The sequence below is a fragment of the Limulus polyphemus genome, unplaced genomic scaffold (assembly GCF_000517525.1).
Source record: "Limulus polyphemus unplaced genomic scaffold, Limulus_polyphemus-2.1.2 Scaffold1755, whole genome shotgun sequence".
Taxonomy (NCBI): Eukaryota; Metazoa; Arthropoda; class Merostomata; order Xiphosura; family Limulidae; genus Limulus; species Limulus polyphemus.
The window spans coordinates 32534-40916 of record NW_013667365.1 but is presented as its reverse complement, the minus strand read 5'-3'; positions in this window follow the sequence as shown (position 1 = coordinate 40916).

The window sequence follows — 8383 nt, the reverse complement described above, 5'->3', positions numbered from 1 at the left end:
TCGGCACAGTACAGGTAGCCCATTTTATAACTTTGCGCTTAAAAACAAAATATTTAAATATTTGAATATTATAAATAAAAGACTTTGGAACACCAAAATTTGTTATTTTTCTTTAATTTGACACTCAAAGTTTAGCTTCACAGCTTCTTCAGGAGTGTTCCACTAAAACATAAACGGTAACTGACAGTACAAACCTTTGTATCAGTTACAGTTTGTGTTTTAGTGGAACGCTCCTGAAAAAGTTCTAAAACGAAACGTTGAGCGTACAATTAATGTAAAATAACAAATGTTGGTCTTTTAAGATCGTTTATTTATAGTATTAAAATGTTTTCCATATACCAATGTGCAGTACAGAAATTAAATAAAATTTCTAGATAACTAGATTTCAAACACAACGTACAAATAACACTAAAACCTACTAGTCCTGGGGAAAGATTTAATCCTGATGAATACACAACTGTAGGTAAATTAAATTAATGCTTCAACAACAACAACAATAAAAATGTTGAAGAAGTTCATACCATGTGTGATCCCATACACGATATCCAACTAACTAATGATAAAATGTTAGGCATTTTACAGTTTATTTGTTAAATTTCGTTCAAAGCTACATGAGAGTACGTGCACTAGCAGTCCCTAATTTTGAAATGATAGACAGATAGTCAACACCCCGCACTGCCAACTACTGGACTACTCTTTTAGCAATAAATAATGAAATTGAAAGTCACATTATAAAGCCCCCCATATCTGAAAGGGCGAGCGTGTTCGGTTACGATATTCGCACGTACAACCAGCATATTGCGAGTTGAATGCCCTACTCATCAGGCCATATCAGGTCATTTCTCAATATAATTTCTGATTTATTTTTCAGTGATATGTTAATTCGATTTATTGTACCTTAAATTCAAAATATTCATTTATGCACAATGATACATTTAATAGATACTTAAATAAAAAGAAATACATTAATTCTGTAAACAAAAATGCAGCTTGAGTAGAAAATGTATTTTAGCTCAATATTAAATGTAAAAGAAATATTCCAAAATGAGGAAGGAAGAAAGGATCGTTTTTAGTATTTAGCTGAAGTCATTTCAAATAGACAATTACAACTTACTGCATATTTGATATTGATTAATGAACAGCAGCATCATTAACGTATATACTGCTTACACTTAACCAATGTGGTTTACGTAATTACACCTAACAAATGTGCTTTACGTATTCCAGGAGTCAAGTGTTAACCAATGTGCTTTACGTAATTACACCTAACCAATTGGTTTTACGTATTCCAGGAGTCAAGTGTTAACCAATGTGCTTTACGTAATTACACCTACCCAATTGGTTTTACGTATTCCAGGAGTTAAATGATAACCAATATGCTTTACGTATTCCAGCAGTCAAGTGTTAACCAGTGTGTTTTACGTATTCCAGGAGTCAAGTGTTAACCAATGTGCTTTACGTAATTACATCTAACCAATGTGCTTTACGTATTCCAGGAGTCAAGTGTTAACCAATGTGCTTTACGTAAATACACCTAACCAATGTGCTTTACGTAATTACACCTAACCAATGTGCTTTACATATTCCAGGAGTCAAGTGCTAACCAATGTGCTTTACGCAATTACACCTAACCAATTGGTTTTACGTATTCCAGTAGTCAAGTGTTAACCAATGTGCTTTACGTATTCCAGGAGTCAAGTGTTAACCAATGTGCTTTACATATTCCAGGAGTCAAGTGTTAACCAATGTGCTTTACGTATTCCAGGAGTCAAGTGTTAAAATAATTTAGGTAGGTCAAAAGACTCCATAAATAATTTGAAAACCTCTCTAGGAATGACCACAATAAAAAATAAACTTCAATAGCTTATATATAGAGATGTTAAAATGAAATACTTAAAAATCATGCATGTCGTATATTTTTAGGCTAGATATCAGTTTACTGTAGTAAAAATAAAACCTTCGTTCGGTTTTGGTTTGGGTGACAGCGATGTCATGTTATTTTTTGTAAGTTTGCTATAAAACATTATATATAGAATCCATCTACGTAAGCTTGACAGCTTTAGTTACTAAAAAACGTTTGTGTAGATTTGTTAAAAGTTTTGTGCGTGTTCCACACTTTTGCTTGTTTTTAGTAATCAGTATAATATTATAAAACTCTCTGCTTGACTAAATCATTTTTCTACTTATAAAAAATAGTAAGAACAGTTTTATTCCATATAAATGTTTCATGTATTTGTTATAGTGTATACTAATGCTATATTAATAAAAATTCCATATATCGATTATTTCTGATAACAATAGAAAAACACTTACCAATCAGATAAATTTGTCATCCATTCTTCAGTCTATAGCACAGTATTTTGTTTCACAGGCTATTTTTTAAGTATTTATTTGATATTTATGAAGTTTCAGAAAATGCCAAAAGTATTGCTTCTAATACCACACCCTATGAGATTGAGATCTCCAAAACTAATTTAAAACTGAGGTGTGTCAATGTATAAAAAAATGGTCTGTGTTTTATTGGGATATTTTAAACGACTCAATGTATAATGTTGAGGAATTAATTAGCGAACTCAATCAATATGCGATCTACTTTGCATTTCCAGTTGACGTCTGAATTTCTTCGAATGTCCAAAATTTGAAATTAAGTTTCAGAAAAAAGTAGTATGCGCTGGCTATTCTATCTTACTAAATATTTACTTCTCGTTACTTTCATTAACAGTAGTGGCGAGACTACCTAATACTATTACTTTTTTTATGACTATACTTTCATTATTGAGAATGATTTGCATTTTTAGCTTAATATGTGTATTTAGGGCTAACCTAAACATCTTAAGCTAGCCGAACTTTGTGAGATATTATTGGGATTAGAGATAAAATATCGTTAATAACAAGGATACGCAACTGATGAAATGACGCATTTTAATCTTTATAAGTAGATGTGTAATAAAAGTATACTTAGTTAGCTATACTGCTTGCCAACTTGATTTTTAGTTTCACTCTAAGTACAAACATAGGCTGCTCTGATCGGAAGTTAATTTTAATTAACTATATCTAACAAGAAAATAACTTTGTAATGATTGCTCTTTTGTGAGTTTAGATTATATTTGTTACTGACAAAAAATGATTCTTATTCTGATTTATAATCATATGTTATCATTACCGTTACATTCTGATTTTACTTATTTCTAAACATTTTACATGAATATCTATACAAATTATATCATTTTAACCCATTTCTTTTATTAATAAAACTTTGATTTTTATTTGACAGTAAATTAATTGCAAAACTAGTACTTAAAATGACCTTCATTTGGTTTTGTGACAAAGGCAGTTTCATATCTAATATTCAATAGGCAATGTACATCTCGGCTACTTTTTTTTTTTATCGGCGTTTTCAGATTAATAATAAAATTCATTAAAAACTTACGTATTTTGGTTCTTCAAATCAAGTTAAATAGCTACGCCCTGTAAAGGCTTTTGTCACGTCTATACTGTATAAAGAACTAAAAATACTGATAAAAAATAAAATAAAATTCTCGCAGGACTCTCTATCACTTAGACATTTTTTCCGTTCAACTTTCCGTTACCCTAATGTGTTGTTCATGTTCATCTCGACAGATTGTTTACAAGGGACTTTTGGAGCTGTAAGGTAATGGAGAAAGCAGAGATCTACATCACGAATTGAAAAAAACTTCGCTCCAGTCTGCTAAACCTAGTTCCGCAACTGTAAACGCTGAGAATATCACATATATTTGTTATCTACGCTTGATCTCAGTCGTTTCTTTCTCTACTTCTTGTCCATCAGTTACGATTTTAATTTATTTCTGAACAAAAAATGCTTGACATTGAAGATATTTTCGCTGTTAGAGTTTATTATTGGGAATTATCAACACAACAAACCAGCAGTAAAATCTGTGTTACTTAAAAATATCTAAGTTAAATATAAACTTTAAAACAGATTTCAGAGTATGCTGTGTAATTTAAGAAGAAGAGAAAGAAATCTGTGAAGCAATTAAAACAAAATATACTTATTGAACGTTTTTATAACATGAGATACAGACGAAAAACAATATATTTCTGAATTAATTAATGATGTCCTGAAAATGTAACTACGACTGTCAACATTTGATAAATTACAGAGATTAAAATGTGTCAAAGATAATTTGTCTTTTTTTACAGTTGCTTTTCTCCAAAGGAGATGATTTTTAATCGAAACGTTTTATGTAGCTTTCTCCCGCGTACACAGTTTTCACTCTTATTATTTCATAAATAATAATTGTTTTGTAAGGCAAAGAACATTGAAACATAAAACCATTAAACACGTTAAATGATAATCAATTCTTAATCTTCGATTATGTTAGTTATGTAGAAGATGTTAATGCAATATATCACCTTTAGGTATTCTAAAAAAAAAGTAATGAGGCTCAAAGATAAGGGAACAAATAGAGGGATTGCTATTGACGAGATAATTGACAGCGGTATTGTGTCCTGTCCTTTCCGGAGTATATCTTGTCGTTTTCGTACTGTATCTTGTTCTTTTGGTACTGTATCTTATCCTTTCGGTACTATATCTTATCCTTTCGGTACTGTATCCTGTCCTTTTGGTACTGTATCCTGTCCTTTCGGTATTGTATCCTGTCCTTTCCGTATTGTATCCTGTCCTTTCCGTACTGTATCTTCTCCTTTTGGTACGGTATCCTGTCCTTTTGATATTGTATCTTCTCCTTTCGGTACTGTATCTTGTCCTTTCGGTATTGTATCCTGTCCTTTCCGTACTGTATCTTCTCCTTCTGGTACTGTATCCTGTCCTTCGGTATTGTATCCTGTCCTTTCCGTACTGTATCTTCTCCTTTTGGTACTGTATCCTGTCCTTTCGGTATTGTATCCTCTTCTTTCCGTACTGTATCTTCTCCTTTTGGTACTGTATCCTGTCCTTTTGATATTGTATCTTCTCCTCTCGGTACTGTATCTTGTCCTTTCGGTATTGTATCCTGTCCTTTTGATATTGTATCTTCTCCTTTCCGTACTGTATCTTCTCCTTTCGGCATTGTATCCTGTCCTTTCCGTACTGTATCTTCTCCTTTCGGTATTGTATCCTGTCCTTTCCGTACTGTATCTTCTCCTTTTGGTACTGTATCCTGTCCTTTCGGTATTGTATCCTGTCCTTTCCGTACTGTACCTTCTCCTTTTGGTACTGTATCCTGTCCTTTCGGTATTGTATCCTGTCCTTTCCGTACTGTATCTTCTCCTTTTGGTACTGTATCCTGTCCTTTTGATATTGTATCTTCTCCTTTCCGTACTGTATCTTCTCCTTTCGGTATTGTATCCTGTCCTTTCCGTACTGTATCTTCTCCTTTCGGTACTGTATCCTGTCCTTTCGGTATTGTATCCTGTCCTTTCCGTACTGTATCTTCTCCTTTTGGTACTGTATCCTGTCCTTTTGATATTGTATCTTCTCCTTTCCGTACTGTATCTTCTCCTTTCGGTATTGTATCCTGTCCTTTCCGTACTGTATCTTCTCCTTTCGGTACTGTATCCTGTCCTTTCGGTATTGTATCCTGTCCTTTCCGTACTGTATCTTCTCCTTTTGGTACTGTATCCTGTCCTTTTGATACTGTATCTTGTCCTTTTGGTACTGTATCATGTCCTTTCGGTACTGTATCCTGTCCTTTCGGTACTGTATCTAGTCCTTTCGGTACTGTAACTTTTCCATTCGGTACTGTATCTTGTCCTTTTGGAACTGTATCTTATCCTTTCGGTACTGTATTCTGTTCTTTCTGTATTGTATCCTGTCCTTTCGGTACTGTATCTTTTCCTTTCGGTACTGTATCTTTTCCTTTTGGTACTGTATATTGTCCTTTTGGTACTGTATCCTGTCTTTTCGGTACTGTATATTGTCCTTTCGGTACTGTATTTTGTCCTTTCGGTACTGTATCCTGTCCTTTCAGTGTTGTATTTTGTCCTTTCGGTACTGTATCCTGTCCTTTCGGTATTGTATCCTGTCCTTTCGGTACTGTATTCTATCCTTTTAGTACTGTATTTTATCCTTTCAATATTGTATCCTGTTCTTTCGCTACTGTATCTTCTTTCGGTATTGTATCCTGTTCTTTTGCTACTGTATCTTCTTTCGGTACTGTATCCTGTTCTTTCGGTACTGTATCCTGTCCTTTTGGTATTGAATCCTGTCCTTTCTGTACTGTATCTTCTCCTTTCGGTACTGTATTTTGTCCCTTTGGTACTGTATTTTATCCTTTCGGTATTGTATCCTGTCCTTTCGGTACTGTATACTATCCTTTCGGTATTGTATCCTGTCCTTTCGGTACTGTATATTATCCTTTCGTTTCTGTAACCTATTCTTTTGGCACTGTATCCTGTTCTTTTTTAGCCCTATAGCGTCATTGGCTATTTAACGCTTAAGAAGATATAGAGAAACAAAGATATATTACCATTTGGGATATTTTTTTATTTATATTTATTTGAACTTTTTAGTAAAATGATATAATTTATAATAAATATTGCGAAAACGTTATCTTGAACTCTGATATTTCCACTCAAAAAGATCTTATAAAACCCAACAAGCAAATTCCATAAAAGATCTATATTAAAGGTTTGCTATACTAAAAAGCCATAGAAATTTTGATTGGAAGAGGATACTCGGGATGCTAGGGAGTGGCAGCGCTTCCTGGCCTAAAGAAAGTGGGTGATGTGCACCTGCTGTTGATTTTAAGAAAGGATATTGATTTGCACTGTTTAAATCTAGCATTCAAGGTTGTTGTTTTTTTTGTAGTTCTTATAAATCTACATGAGTGTGAATTGATTTTTAAAATATATAAATTTTGTACTTGTTGCTAGTCTAGCAGTGTCGTTACATAATATTTACTTGAAGTAAACTATTAGAAATATGGAGTCAGACAATTCAGGATAAAGTTAGTTCTTAGTATTGGAGTTAAAGGAAAAACGTTGTGTCAGGTAGCCTAGTTTGTTTTTCAGTTTTGTTTACTTCCAGCATTCACTATACTGTTAAAGCTCATTCTCTACATTGTTATAGCTCACTCTCCATGCTGTTATATTTCATTCTCTATGCTGTTACAGCTCATTCTCCATGCTGTTACAGCTCATTCTCCATGCTGTTATAGCTCATTCTCTATGCTGTTACATCTCATTCTCCATGCTGTTATAGCTCATTCTCCATACTGTTATAGCTTATTCTCCATATTGTTATAGCTCATTCTGTATACTGCTATAGCTCATTCACTATACTGTTATAGCTCATTCTCTATACTCTTATAGTTCATTCTCCATACTGTGATAGCTCATTCTCTATACCGTTATATCTCATTCTCCATATTGTTATAGCTCATTCTCTACACGGTTATAGCTCATTCTCCATACTGTTATAGCTCATTCTCTACACGGTTTTAGCTCATTCTCCATACTGTTATAGCTCATTCTCTACACGGTTTTAGCTCATTCTCCATACTGTTATAGCTCATTCTCCATACTGCTATAGCTCATTCTGTACACTGTTATACCTCATTCTCTATACTGCTGTTCTATTAACCGCCCTTTTGTCCCATAACAAATGTCGCCTTTTATGTAATAGCTCATAAATGACTCGTACACTTCACTATAAACTTCGTTCAATGTAATGTACTGTTAATCCAGTATTTGAGTATGCTGTTTTTTAATACTGATATATTTCCCAACTAAATGCTATACATAAAAGTAGAAGAACAGTTGAATGGCACTTCTTAACTCGTTAGGTTTGAACTGAAACCAAAAACTGATAAAAACATGGCAAAGAATATGTTTTCTTAGATTCCAATAATTGTTTATTGATGCTGTTGTTTTTCTATATAGCACAAAAGTACTACCTGTAATTGTTTCTTTGTAAGCTTAGTCGCGCTTAGGAGTTTTAAATGCATAATAGTAGCAAACTTTGTTATTTTCTATGACAATCATGAAATATGTTTATTACCAGCATATAAAACTCAGAAGTCATATACACCTGCACTACTAATGGCTGGAGACGGCTTAAATGGGTAATGAAAAAAACTTTAATATAAGTTTAACATGACAGCAATTTAAGCCGTCTCCAGCCATTATTAGTCTCAAAGTGGGTACCTCGTCATCGAACCTGCACTACTGTTTTTGGACTTTTAAAAATATTGTATTTGATAACGTGTCTTTTCTTTCCTATTTAACTTTTTTTTTTGCAATATTTAACGTTACAATATATAACAGATGGTAACATGTTATTGCGATGACATACACTTTGGCATGGTAGCTTATTTAACTACGAATAGCTGAGATGCATCATTTAACTAACAGAGGTTTGATTATGTTAAAAGTATTGCTTTAAAATATTAAAGTTGAAGGT